Source organism: Chlorocebus sabaeus, chromosome X (genome assembly GCF_047675955.1).
Source record: "Chlorocebus sabaeus isolate Y175 chromosome X, mChlSab1.0.hap1, whole genome shotgun sequence".
Lineage (NCBI taxonomy): Eukaryota > Metazoa > Chordata > Mammalia > Primates > Cercopithecidae > Chlorocebus > Chlorocebus sabaeus.
In genome coordinates, this window is record NC_132933.1 from 96519369 (window position 1) to 96533707 (window position 14339).

The window sequence follows — 14339 nt, forward strand, 5'->3', positions numbered from 1 at the left end:
CAAACATCAAAGGTAGATAAACCCACAAAGATGAAAAGCCAGTGCAAAAATGCTGAAAATTCCAAAAACCAGAATGTCTCTTCTCCCCCAAATGATCACAGCACCTCTCCAGAAAGGACACAAAATTGGACGTAGAATGAGTTTGACAAATTGACAGAAGTAGACTTCAGAAGTAGGCTTCAGAATAACAAACTCCTCTAGCTAAGGGAGCATGTTCTAACCCAATGCAAGGAAGCTAAGAACTTTGATAAAAGGTTACAGGAACTGCTAACTAGAATAGCCAGTTTAGAGAAGAACAGAAATAACCTGATGGAGTTAAAAAACACAGCATGATAATTTTGTGAAGCATATACAAGTATCTATAGCCAAATCAATCAAGTGGAAGAAAGGATACCAGAAATTTAAGATCAACTTACTGAAATAAGGCATGAAGACAAGATTAGAGAAAAAAAGAATGAAAAGGAATGAACAAAGCCTCCAAAAAATATGGGACTATGTGAAAAGACCAAAACTACAATAGACTGGTGAACCTGAAAGTGACAGGGAGAATGGAACCACGTTGGAAAACACTCTTCAGGATATTATCCAAGAGAACTTCTCCAACCTAGCAAGACAAGCCAACATTCAAATTCAGGAAATACAAAGAACACCACAAAGCTACTCTTTGAGAAGAGCAAACCAAAGACATACAATCATCAGATTCACCAAGGATGAAATGAAGGAAAAAATGTTAAAGGCAGCCAGAGAGAGAGGTCTGGTTACCCACAAAGGAAAGCCCATCAGACTAACAGCAAATCTCTCAGCAGAAGCCCTACAACCCAGAAGAGAGTGGGGGCCAGTATTCAACATTCTTAAAGAAAAGAATTTTCAACCCAGAATTTCATATCCAGCCAAACTAAGCTTCATAAGCGAAGGAGAAATAAAATTATTTTCAAACAAGCAAATGCTGAGGGATTTTGTCACCACGAGGCCTGCCTTACAAGAGCTCCTGAAGGAAGCACTAAATATCGAAAAGAGAAACTGGTATGAGCCACTGCAAAAACACACCAAAATATAAAGACCAATGACACTATTAAGAAACTGCATCAACTAATGTGCAAAATAATCAGGTAACATCATGATGACAGGATCAAATTCACACATAACGATATTAACCTTAAATGTAAACAGGCTAAGTGCCCAAATTACAAGACACAGACTGGCAACTTTGAAAGAGAGTCAAGATCCATCAGTGTGCTCTATTCAGGAGACTCATCTCACATGCAAAGATACACATGGGCTCAAAATAAAGGGATGGAGGAAGATTAACCAAGCAAATGGAAAGAAAAAAAAAGCAGGGGATGCAATCCTGATCTCTGATAAAACAGACTTTAAACCAACAAAGATTAAAAAAAAAAAAAAAAAGAAAGAAACAAGGAAGGGCAATGCATAATAGCAAAGGGATCAATGCAGCAAGAAGATATAACTACCCCAAATATATGTGCACCCAATACAGGGGCACCCAGATTCATAAAACAAGTTCTTAGAGACCTACAAAGAGACTTAGACTCCCACACAAAAATAGTGGGAGACTTGAACACCCCACTGTCAATATTAGTCAGATCAATGAGAGAGAAAATCAACAAGGATACACAGGACTTGAACTCAGCTCTGGACCAAGCGGACTTAATAGACATCTACTGAACTCTTCACTCAAATCAACAGAATATACATTCTTCTCAGCACCACATAGCATGTATTCTAAAATCGAACACATAATTGGAAATAAAACACTCCTCAGCAAATGCAAAAGAATGAAAATCATAACAACCAGTCTCTCGGACCACAGTGCAACCAAATTAGAACTCAGGATTAAGAACCCTCACTCAAAACCACACAACTACATGGAAATTGAACAATCTGATTGACTCAGAATGACTACTGAGTAAATGTTTTTAAAAGGCAGAAATAATTTATTTGAAACCAATGAGAACAAAGACAAAATGTACCAGAATCTCTGAGACCCAGGTAAAACAGTGTTAAGAGGAAAATTTGTAGCACAAAATGCCCACAATAGAAAGCTGGAAAGATACAAAATCAACACGCTAATATCACAATTAAAAGAACTAGAATAGAGAAGCAAGAGCAAATTCAAAAGCTAGCAGAAGACAAGGAATAACTAAGATCAGCGTAGAACTGAAGGAGATACAGATACAAAAAACCCTTCCAAAAAATCAATGTATCCAGGAGCTGTTTTTTTTTTAAAGATTAACAAAATAGGTGGACCACTAGCTAGACTAATAAAGAAGAAAAGAGAAGAACCAAATAGACACAATAAAAAAAGATAAAGGGGATACCGTCACTGATCCCATAGAAATACAAACTACCATCAGAGAATACTATAGATACCTCTATGCAAATAAACTAGAAAATCTAGAAGAAACGGATAAATTCCTGTACACATACACCCCCCCCAAGACTAAACCAGGAATAAGTTGAATGCCTGAATAGACCAATAACAAGTTCTGAAATTGAGACAATAATTAATAGCCTACCAATAAAAAAGCATCCAGGACCAGACAGATTAACAGCCAAATTCTGCCAGAAGTACAAAGAGGAGCTGGTACTATTCCTTCTGAAACTATTCCAAACAATTTAAAAAAAAGGGACTCCTCCCTAATTCATTTTATGAGGCCAGCATCATCCTGATTCCAAAACCTGGCAGAGATACAACAAAAAAAGAACATTTCAGGCCAATATCCCTGAGGAACATCGATGCAAAAAACCTCAATAAATTACTGGCAAACCAAATCCAGCATCACATACAAAAGCTTATCCACCACGATCAAGTCAGCTTTATCCCTAGGATGCAAGGCGGGTTCAACATAAAAAAAACAACAAATAAAAAAACATAATCCATCACATAAACAGAACCAATGACAAAACCCACATGATTATCTCAATAGGCACAAAAAAGGCTTTGACAAAATTCAACACTCTTTCATGCTAAAAACTCAATAAACTAGGTATTGATGGAACATATCTCAAATAATAAGAGCTATTTATGAGAAACCCATAGCCAGTATCATATTGAATGGACAAAAGCTGGATGCATTCCCTTCGATAACCGGCACAAGACAAGTATGCCCTCCCTCACAACTCCTATTCAACATAATACTGAAAGTTCTGGGCCAAGGCAATCAGGCAAGAGAAAGAAATAAAGGGTATTCAAATAAGAAGAGGGGAAGTCAAATTGTCTCTGTTTGCAGATGAAGTGATTGTATGTTTAAGATACCCCATTGTCTCAGCCCAAAAATTCCTTAAGCTGATAAGCAACTTCAGCAAAGTCTCAGGATAAAAAATTAATGTGCAAAATTAAAAAAAAGAATAGAGAATCCAGAAGTGACAACCCAGAGAAAGGGGAAAAATGTGTGCAATCTACCCATCTAATAGGGGAATAGTAGCCAGAATATGTAAAAAGCTCAAACAACTCTGTAGAAAAAAATATAATAATCTGATTTAAAAATGGGTAAAAAATCTGAGTAGATATTCCTCAAAGGGAGACATACAAATGGAAAACAGGTGTATGAAAAAATGCTCAACATCATTAATCATCAGAGAAATGAAAATCAAAACTACAATGAGATATTTCACCAAAGATAAAATGGCTTTATCCAAAAGACAAGCAAAAATTAATGCTGGTGAGAATACAGAAAAAGAGGAACCTTCATACACTGTTGGAAGGAATGTAAATTAGTACAGCTACTATAGAAAGCAGTGTGAAGTTTCCTCAACTAAAAACAGAACTACCATATGATCCCATAATCCCATTGCTCAATATATATCCAAAAAAATTAAAAAAAGAAAACTATATCAAAGAGATATCTGCACTCCCATGCTTATTGCAGCACCATTTATAATAGCCAATATTTGTAAGCAACCTAAGTGTTCATCAATGGATGAACAAATAAAGAAAATGTGTTACATATACACAAGGAAATATTATTCAGCCATAAAAGAAAATAAAGTCCTGTCATTTTCAACAACATAGATGGAACTGTAGGAAATAAAGTCCTGTCATTTTCAACAACATAGATGGAACTGTAGGACATAATATTAAGTGAAATAAACCAAGTACAGAAAGACAAATTTTGCACATTCTCATTCATATGTGGACTTTAAAAAATAAAACACTTGAACTCATAGAGATAGAAAGTAGAATGATGGTTACCATATGCTGGGAATTGTAGCAGGGAGAAGAAAAGCAGGCATGGATACTGGGTGCAAAAATATAGTTAGATAGAATGAACAAAAATCTAGTATTTGACGGCACAACAGAGTGACTATGATCAACAATAATTTATTGTATATTTAAAATAACTAAAAGAGTGAAACTGGGATGTTCCTAACACAAAAAGTAATAAATGCTTGAGGTGCTAGATACCCCAATTACCCGGATGTGATTATTACACATTGTATGCCTGCATCAAAACACCACATGTACCCAATCAATATATATACCTATTATGTACCCACGATAATTAAAAATTAAAATTGGAGAAATACATAAAAAGCATATTTAGACAAACAAAAATAGTAATGCAACATACTTCAGCTTATGAGATGGACCAAAAACAGTTCTCAAAGGAACATTTATAGCACTAAGTGTCCTTGTCAAAAAAGAAGAAATATCTCAAACAAACAGCCTAATGCTTTACCTCAGGAGACTAGAAGAAGAACTAACTAAGCTCACAGTTAACAGAAAGAAGGAAATAATACAGATGAGAGCAAAAATATATGAAATAGAGACTAGAGAAACAAGAGAAAAATTTTGAATTGTTCACATAACCCAAAGCAATCTACCAATCTAGACAATTCTTATCAAAATTTCATATTCTATACAGAATAAAAAAAAAAAAAAAAAAAACTTCTGCTGGGCGCAGTGGCTCACGCTTGTAATCCCAGCACTTTGGGAGGCCAAGGCGGGCGGATCACGAGATCAGGAGTTCAAGACTAGCCTGACCAACATAGTGAAACCCTGCCTCTACTAAAAATACAAAAAATTAGCCAGACATGGTGGCGCATGCCTGTAATCCCAGCTACTTGGGAGGCTGAGACAGGAGAATCACTTGAACCTGGGAGGTAGAGGTTGCAATGAGCCGAGATCATGCCATTGCACCCCAGCCTGGGCAACAAGAGCGAGACTCCATCTCAAAAAACAAAACAAAACAAAACAAACAAACAAACAAACAAAAAACAAAACAAAAAAACTTATAAAATTTGTATGTAACCACAAATGACCCTGAATAGTCAAAACAAAAATAGAGGCATCAGACTTTCTCACTTCTAAATATATGTCAAAGCTAAGCTAAATTAATCAAAACAGCATGGTACTGGCATAAAAACAGACACATTGACCAATGGAACAGGATAAAAAGCCCAGCAATAAAACCACACATTTACAATGACCTGATTTTCAATAGAGGTGCCAATAACACACATTGAGGAAAAGATAGTCCCTTCAATAAATGGTGCTGGAAAAACTGGATATCACATGCTGATAAATGAAATTAGAGCCTTATCTTATGCCATAAACAAAAATCAGTTCAAATGGATTAAATACTTAAATGTAAGATCAAAACTGTAAAACTACTAGGAAAATAACAGAGAAAAAGCTTCATGACATTGGTCTGGCAATAATTTCTTGTATATGACTTCAAAAGTGCAGGCAACAAAAGCAAAATAGACCAATGGAATTGCATCCAACTAAAAAGTTATTGCATAGCAAAGAAAATAACTAACACAGCAAGAGATAACCTACAGATTGGCAGATAATATTTGCAAATCATAAAGCAGATGAGGAGCTAATATCCAAAATATATAAGGAATTAAAACTACTGAATAACAAGAAAACAAGTAACCACCTTTTTAAAAACGGGCAAAGGACGTGAATAGACATTTCTCCAAAGAAGACATACAAATTTCTAACAGACGTGAGACTAAATGCTCAATATCACTAATAATTAGAAAATTGTAACGAAAAACCCCAATGAGATATCACCTCATCACCTCACAACTATTTAGAATGGATATTATGAAACAGTTGAAATTTAAGTTTTGATGAGAATATGGAGAAAAGCGAACCCTTGTGCACTGTTGGTGGAAAGGTAAATTTACTAATTTCCCAGCCATTATGGGAAACATAAAGTTTCCTCAATAAACTGAAAACAGAATTATGATATCATCCAGTAATCTCATAAGAAGATGTATATCCAAAGGAATTAAAATCAGTATGTCAAAGAGATGTTTGCCTTACTATGTTTATTGCATTATGTACAATAGCCAATATGTAGAAACAACTGGAGTTCTCATTAATTGATGATTAATTTTTAAATGTGGTAATATATACACAATGGATTACTATTTGACTTTTAGAAAGAAGAAAATTCTGTCATTTGTGACAAAAATGGATGAATTTGAGACATTTTGCTACGTGAAATACTCCAGGCACAGAAAAATGAATACTGTATTATCTCAATTATATGTGAAATCTAAAAATTCTAACTCATAGAAGTAGAGAATAAAATGGTGGTTACCAGAGGTGTCATGGTCAATAACTGCCTGAGGCCAATATGTAGGTTGTAATAGAACTTACCAAGACAGTAATGAGTTTAGAAAGGCAGATTTATTAGAGGAAAGAAGATGAAAGCAACAAGCAAGACAGCAGAAAGAAGGCTGTCTGCAAACAGCAGAAGCTGAAAGGGAATTTTATAAGGTTGTGCTGCTTGAGTTGAATGCATGCAGACAGAATTCTTGGGTGCAGGTGGACTGTGAGCTGACTGCTTGTAACAGAATGATTGGGTGCTAGTGAGCTATTTGTGGTTGATCCCATTTCTCAGAACATTTGCTCCTCTGTACCCCTTTTCTGTTTCTGCCAGCTAAGCCCATTTTTTCAATTTTCTTTTAACTCATTAGGGCTCCTCAAGAGGCTGAAGGGAGTGGAGAGTAGATGGGGAGTACCGAGATGTTGGTCAAAGGTTACAAAGTTTCACGGAGACAGGATAAATATGTTCTGGTAATCTATTGTGTAGTGACAATGGTTAATAATAATTTATATTTCAAAATTTCTAAAATAGTGGATTTTGAAAGCTCTCAAAATAAATATGTGAGGTGATAGATATGTTAATAAGCCTGATTTGATTATTTAACAATGTATACATGTATCAAAATATCACACTGTACACCATAAATATATGCAATGAATTATTTGTCAAATAAAAGTGAAGTAAAAAAATTTTAATGAAATGAAACTGGACAAAAACATTTCATTAATCAAAAACTACAAATCAGTATTTCTTATGAATATAGACACAAAGTTCATTCACAAATCACTAGCAAACCAACTCTCATAACATAAACTATGACTATGACCAAGTTTGATTTAACTTACGAATTCAAGCTTGCTTAAAATCCAAAATCAATTAATACACCATCTTAATATAGTAATGTTTTAAAACTACATGAGTGTTTTAAAAGACACAGTAGGCTGGGCGTGATGGCTCATGTCTGTAATCCCAGCACTTTGGGAGGCCAAGGCGGGTAGATCAGCTGAGGACAGGAGTTCGAGACCAGCCTGGCCAACATGGCGAAACCCTGTCTCTACTAAAAATACAAAAATTAGCCAGACATAGTGGTAGGCGCCTGTAACGCAGCTACTCGGGTGGCTGAGGCAGGAGAAATGCTTGAACCCAGGAGGCGGAGGCTGCAGTAAGCCAAGATCATGCCACTGCACTCCAGCCTGCGGGATAGAACGAGACTCTGCCTCCAAAAAAAAAAAAAAAAAAAAAAAAGACAACAAAACACAGTGAAAGTATTTCCAAACTCCAACATTCTTTCATGATAAAAACATTAAGAAAATAGGAATAGCTGGGACCTTCCTCAACCTGGAAGGGGCATCTATGAAAAACCCACAGCTAACATTATACTCAATAAAGAAGGAATGAAAGCTTTTTCCACCTAAGATTAGGGAAAAGACAAGGATGTCTACTATTGCCACTTCCATTCAACATTTTTCTGGAATGTTCTAGCCAGGACAACTAGGAATACGGATTAGTAAGGAAGATATACAACTATTTCTGTTAGTGGGTGACAAGTGTTATTTTGTTTATCTTACTCAGAGGGTTCCAAAACACTTTATTTTACAGGTTTGTAACTTTTGAGGACCAACATCTGTATCAATTCCTTTAAAATGTCCAATTAATTTTAGTTCTATAGCAGATTCTTCTGTATTGCACACCATACTTACGACTGGAGGTCCAGTTACACATGCACAAATGCTGCCTGCTGGTTTCTGGAGGTGGACGTGTCAAAGTTAAAGCCTCCTCCAGGGAGCTTCATCTTTCCAGGGGTGGCTTCCTTTGGCAAGAAGTTGATTGGTTTACATGTGCGGCTTTCGTGCCTGTGAGCAGAAAGCATAAGAAACTTGCACGATGTGCTGCTTATTGTTGTTGTTTTCGTTTTATTTTTTTGACGATGCGAACTTGAGGATCCAGTGCCCTTGTCCTTAATGACAGGAATGTCTCCTCTTTGTTTAATAGGTTAAAATATAAGAAAGCCTCTGCTTTAAGTAACACAGATAACACGTTTTTAGATTGCCTATTTATTCTAGAACTACAAAATTTAATTCAAGATAATACAGGTCCTATGAAAGACTTAAAATTTTATAAGACTAAAATCGAGATTTTCCAGATAAATTGTACTTTAGGCAAAACCCTCCCAATGCTTCTAAAATAATACTAAAAGGGGCATCTGATTATACAAGAACAATTTAAAAATTAAATATTTATTTGAATAACAAGTTTAAGTTCAAGCTGCAATGTTTGCAATGCAGATATTTAACACAGATCACGAAAAGCATGCATAAAAAAGTACTGGTGCAAAGGACAAAATAATGCTAAGAATTAGGCTAAATAGTTGCTGATTTTAAGCAAATAAAAGGCTGAAATCACTCTACAAAATATAAAATGTATTAAACACTACCATCCACAAAACAGTCTTTATTATTGATTATATTTAAAATTATTTGCATAGCTAATTATATATTGAATTGTAAATGAGTATTATATATGAACCTCCTTTCAGAAGGCAATTCCTTGTTGCAGTATAGAACACCTAATTACATGGCAAAAAGTATCCTTTTTTTGCTATCAATAAAGAAGAGTTAATGGTATGACTGTAAATATCAGGAAGGCTACAAAAAAGAAGTAAGATTTATTTTTCTTCTTCTAAGTGTTTTCCATGCAGTGAGGCACTTCTCATGTTGAACTGGATGCACTACTGGAGAATGTCCTGGGTCTGAGATGCTCTTGAGTACAAGACCAGGCTTTTAAAATCAAAGACTGGAAGGAATCATGCAACCCTCTTACCACTGGGATACCATCGTGTACCACTTACCAATGCTGTCTCTCCAGAAAACCATTCAAAACACTTTAAAAAAAAATCAGACTTATATGATAAATATACATAAAATGAAAAGACACCAACTGCCATTTAACTACTATTGGTAATGTCTGTGCTATGTAAAAGCACCTTTAAAAAGTGCCTATGTGGCAAGAGATACATATCTAAAGATTCAAAACAAATGAACAGTATCAGATAATAATAATTCTCAACTCGGAAGCTGCCTCAAGATTAGGCGCATCTTCAGTTAATGTAACAGGAAAAAAGACAATGTATTTTATTTTATTAATTGTATCCACTTACAAATCGACCTAAGGTCACCCGATGTGTAGACACAATGAGATTTTGTTGTTTATAGTCTTTAATTCAAGTGATGATAAGGGAAACAGACCTATTTAAAAACAAAACCAAATAGCTATTTCTGTCTAGGTTAAGAGGTGGCCCCCAGGCGTGGGATTCACATTTTGAATGGTCACTTGATCCAGGGTTTGTCTATGATTCTGGCTGTGTGGTTGCCCTTCTCTTCAATCCCCATAATTTCATGCTTGGTGGCCTTCACCACAGTTGGGGGACTTCATCTCTGCATGGAATCGACCTGCTTGCGCATGTGGTAAACAGATCAGAAGGCCTCTTGATGTCTCCTGGCAGGTCCTGTACATGAGGCAGAACATGTTTCTGCAGGCTTTGTTCACCGCAGCCATCTTGACCAGCACTGGGACATTGTGAATCACAAACGACACCTTGTTCCTCTGCTACTTAGCCAGGCTCTGCTCCAGACCCCAAATCCCAAAGCCCATGATGTTGGTGGCCACGTGGGAATTGAACGTGTGCATGAGTCCTGCAGTTGTCTTGTTGAGCCTCCTTATGTTCATCATCACCTCCTGGTAGACCAATTCTACATGTTCTTGGGTGACCACTAATTTAATTTTATTCTGTTTTCCAGTAATATTCAGCCACTGGTGTACAACCACTGCCACATGTGTCCTCAGGGGTTTTGTCAACACTGGCACATCCCTGGCACTGCATTGTCTGGCATGATAAATTCACTGGGCTGGCAGACATTGGCAGCAACTCCTCCCAGAACAATCCAGGGGTTTAATACTGTTTGGCCACCCCTTATAGACGTTCCTGCTTCCTCAGCTGCATCTTTAAAACCCATCAGTTTACCCCTTTCCCTATCAGTCATTTTATTACTGACTCCAAGGAGCATCAGCACATTGTCACATTCTGTGACCCCCATTGTGTATAGGTCACTGAGGACATTGGCACATGCCATCCTGCCCATCATGTAAGGGTCGTCTATGATCGGTAAATGTAATCCATGGTTTGAACCAAGGAAAGCCCATCGTGCCTCAAAAGAATGACACAAGTATCAATTCCAATGGCAAGCTTTGACATTAACGGCTACCAGAAACTGCTCATCTTCTTGGAAGTGGTTCTCCTATAAAGATTCCAGCAATTTTTGCAGGACATTTTGGGGCACTTTGTAGCCTGTGCCCTTCAGTTCAGTGAATCTGGTTAGCTGAAAGCTCTTGTCAATTAGCAACTTTCTGGATTAAAGGAATCCCATGTAGACATGGTTCTTGGGTTCACTCTCCTCACAGCTCAGTCCCTTCCTTCCGTCACTGAGTTGGCTGGGTTGTTTAGGGATTCACTCGAGGAGCATTGGCATCAGTTACATGATGCAAAAAAAATATTGATTTCAAAAATTGCGACTTGCATTGGCAGCAGCCTTTGGCACCTGGGCCACCTCATTTTTCCCCTGGCCCCACTGCAAGGGATAGAATGTTTCCACCACCTGCTGGGCTGGACCACAAGGCATTCTGTGGGGAGCTGCACCTTCTCCCCAACATGTCTTATAAGTATATTATCTCCCTAGGAATCCACTGAAAAAACTATGAGAAGTAATACATGTGTTCAGAAAAGCTACAGGGAATAAGGTAAATATTAAAACTCAGTTAATTGTATTTCCATATGCTAGCAATGAACAGTTCAAAAATGAAATTAAGAAAAATCGATTTACAATAGTATCACAGTAATAACATATGTAGGAATAAATATAATAAAATAAGTGTAAGACTTATGCATGGAAAACTACAAAACATTATTAAAAGACATTAATGACCTGTCAAAATCCATAGCATATATAACATTGGCTCATCAATTGTAACCAATGTAACACACTGATGCAAGATGTTAATAGTAGGGGAAACAATTCAGGAGTATTAGGGGTATAAGGGGAACTCTATATTTTCAACTCAATTTTTCTGTCAACCTAAAAGTTCTGTAAACAAAAAGTCTTCTAATTAAGAAAAAGAAATTGAAGAACTAAGTAAATGGAAAGAAATCCAGTGTTCATAGTTAGAAGGCTTAATATTGCTAAGATGGCAATACGCTCCATGTTGATTTATATATTAAACACAATCCCTATAAAAATTTCAACTCCTTTGTTTTTGCAGAATTTGACAAATGGACCCTAAACTTTACATGAAAATGCAAAATACCTAGGATAACCCAAACAGTCTTGGAAAAGAAACACAAAAATTCATCCTTCCCAATTTCAAAACTTATAACAAAACTACAATAATCAAGACAGTGTGGCTGGTATAAGGATATAGATCAATGGAATAGAATTGAGATTCTTATGTAGTATGAAGATTTCCCTAAGAACTAAAAATAGAACTACCATTAGACCAAGCAATTTGACTACCAGGTATCTACCCAAAGGGCAAAAAAACCCATATATATATCTCCAAATACGTATATATTTATATATTTGATATATATATTTGATACATATATTGATGTATATTTGATATATATTCATATATATATCAAAAAGACAGCTGTGTTTGTGTATTCATTGCAACATTATTCATAATAGCAAAGTCATGGAATCAACCTAAGTGTCCATCAATAGTTCACTGGATGAAGAAAATGTAGTATATATACACCATGGAATATTATGCAGCCATAAAAAGAATGAAATTATGTTATTTGCAGCAACATGGATGGAGCTGGAGGCCATTTTTGTTAAATAAAGATTCTCAAATGTTAAACATACAGTTACTGTATGACCCAGCAATTTCATGCCTAGATGTATACCCAAGAGAAGTACATATGTCCACTGAAAGACTTATATGGAGATGTTCATAATACTATTATTCATAGTAGCCCAAAAGTAAAAGCAATCTAAATGTCTGTCAACTGATGAATGGATAATAGAATGTAGTATATCCATAAAATGAAATATATTTTCAGGAATAAAAAATGAAGTATTGATACATGCCACAACATGAGTGAACCTTAAAAGCATTATGCTAAATAAAATAAGCCAGACAGAAAAAAGGCCACATATTATATAACCCCATTTATATTACATGGCAAGAATAGGCAAACTGATAGAGACAGAAAGTAGATTAGTGGTTGCTTTGGGTGTGGGGGCATGCAGGGTGACTGTTAGTGGGTTCAAGTTTTCTTTTTGGCATCATGAAATTTTCTAAACTTAGACTATGGACACAGTTTAACAACTATTTACATATACTAACAATTTTTAAATTACACACTTTAAATGTGTGAATTTTATGGTATATAAATAATTAATTAAGCTGTTTAAGAAAAGAATGGTAAAGTGATTAAAATAGTTTGTGTCAGTAGAGGTTAAGAATTATCCAAACTAATGTGGAAATATAATACATGAAAATGGTGTCATTTCAAACCAAAAGGGGAAAGGATAGCTTCATTAATAAATACTGTTGGGAAAATTCACTAGTTATTTTCACTTAGCATACTGCATGGGACAGAGTAAACAACCAGCAGCTGTTAATCATCAGTATATGCTGATATGGAGATTCTCAAAATATACTAAGTGATTAAAAAAATTAAAAGTGCTCAAACTCTGTAATAAATAAATGTAACTTCTTTGTATAAACCAGTCAAGATGTGATGCTGGATGAGGTGATACTTCACTGAGTTTAGAGGGCCAGAAACCACAAACATTATGAAGGGTTTCATAGATCATTTTAAATATGTTTTGTGGCTTTATATTTTTATTTTTAAAAGATCATCTTGGCAACCGTGTGCAGACTGGATCAAAAAAAGGAGAATTTACAGGTAGAAAAATGAATTAAGATCCTTAACACTACTGAACTGTACAACTTAAAAATGGTTAATGGTTAAGGTGATAAATTTTATGGCACGTCTATTTTACCAAAAATTTTATAAAAATTAAAACAACAATAACAAATGAGGCAAGTAAAACTGGTGAATTCTGAATAAGGTCCGTAGATTGCATCAATGTCAAGCAAGAAATTGTTCTCGATGTTGTACAAGATATGTAAAATGTTACTACTGGGGAAAACTGGGTGAAGATTACACAGAATTTCTCTATAATATTCCATACAAGTGAACATGAATCAACATTGATCTCAAAATAAAGAGTTAAAAACAAAACAAAACAAGATTCTATTGTCAAGTCCTGGGGCTAGGATGTGGGAAAGAGAATGGGAAAAAAAAAAAAAAAAAGGATACATGGAAGAGATGTCTCAATGGCAGAAAAAAAAAAAAAAAAAAAAAAAACAACAGAAAATTGTAACAGATCAGATATGATAGATGATGAAGAGAGAGGTAAAAGATGATTTTTGTGGTTGTTATCTTTGACATGATTTGGTGGTGGCCTTTAATCTCTTAATCAGGATTATACAGGAGAAGGGAGAGGTTTGATTGAGAGCAACAGTTACTCTTTACATTATCATAACAATAATAAATCAAACTATTTGGCACATGATTTCAGAACAACAAGCACATCTTTCTTTTTGAGTTGCTTCAAAAAAAATTCTAGAAGTTTACAACATTGGCTGCACAATAAAATCATCTGGGTGCTTAAAATGTAGTGCTGCCTG

The 14339-nt window shown here is 35.5% G+C and overlaps 1 pseudogene; it reads right to left on the minus strand.

Moving 5' to 3' along the window:
• Positions 1-9910: 9910 nt before the first annotated feature.
• LOC103232055 (selenide, water dikinase 1 pseudogene) lies at positions 9911-11016 on the minus strand (annotated as a pseudogene).
• Between the last annotated feature and the right edge of the window lie 3323 nt (positions 11017-14339).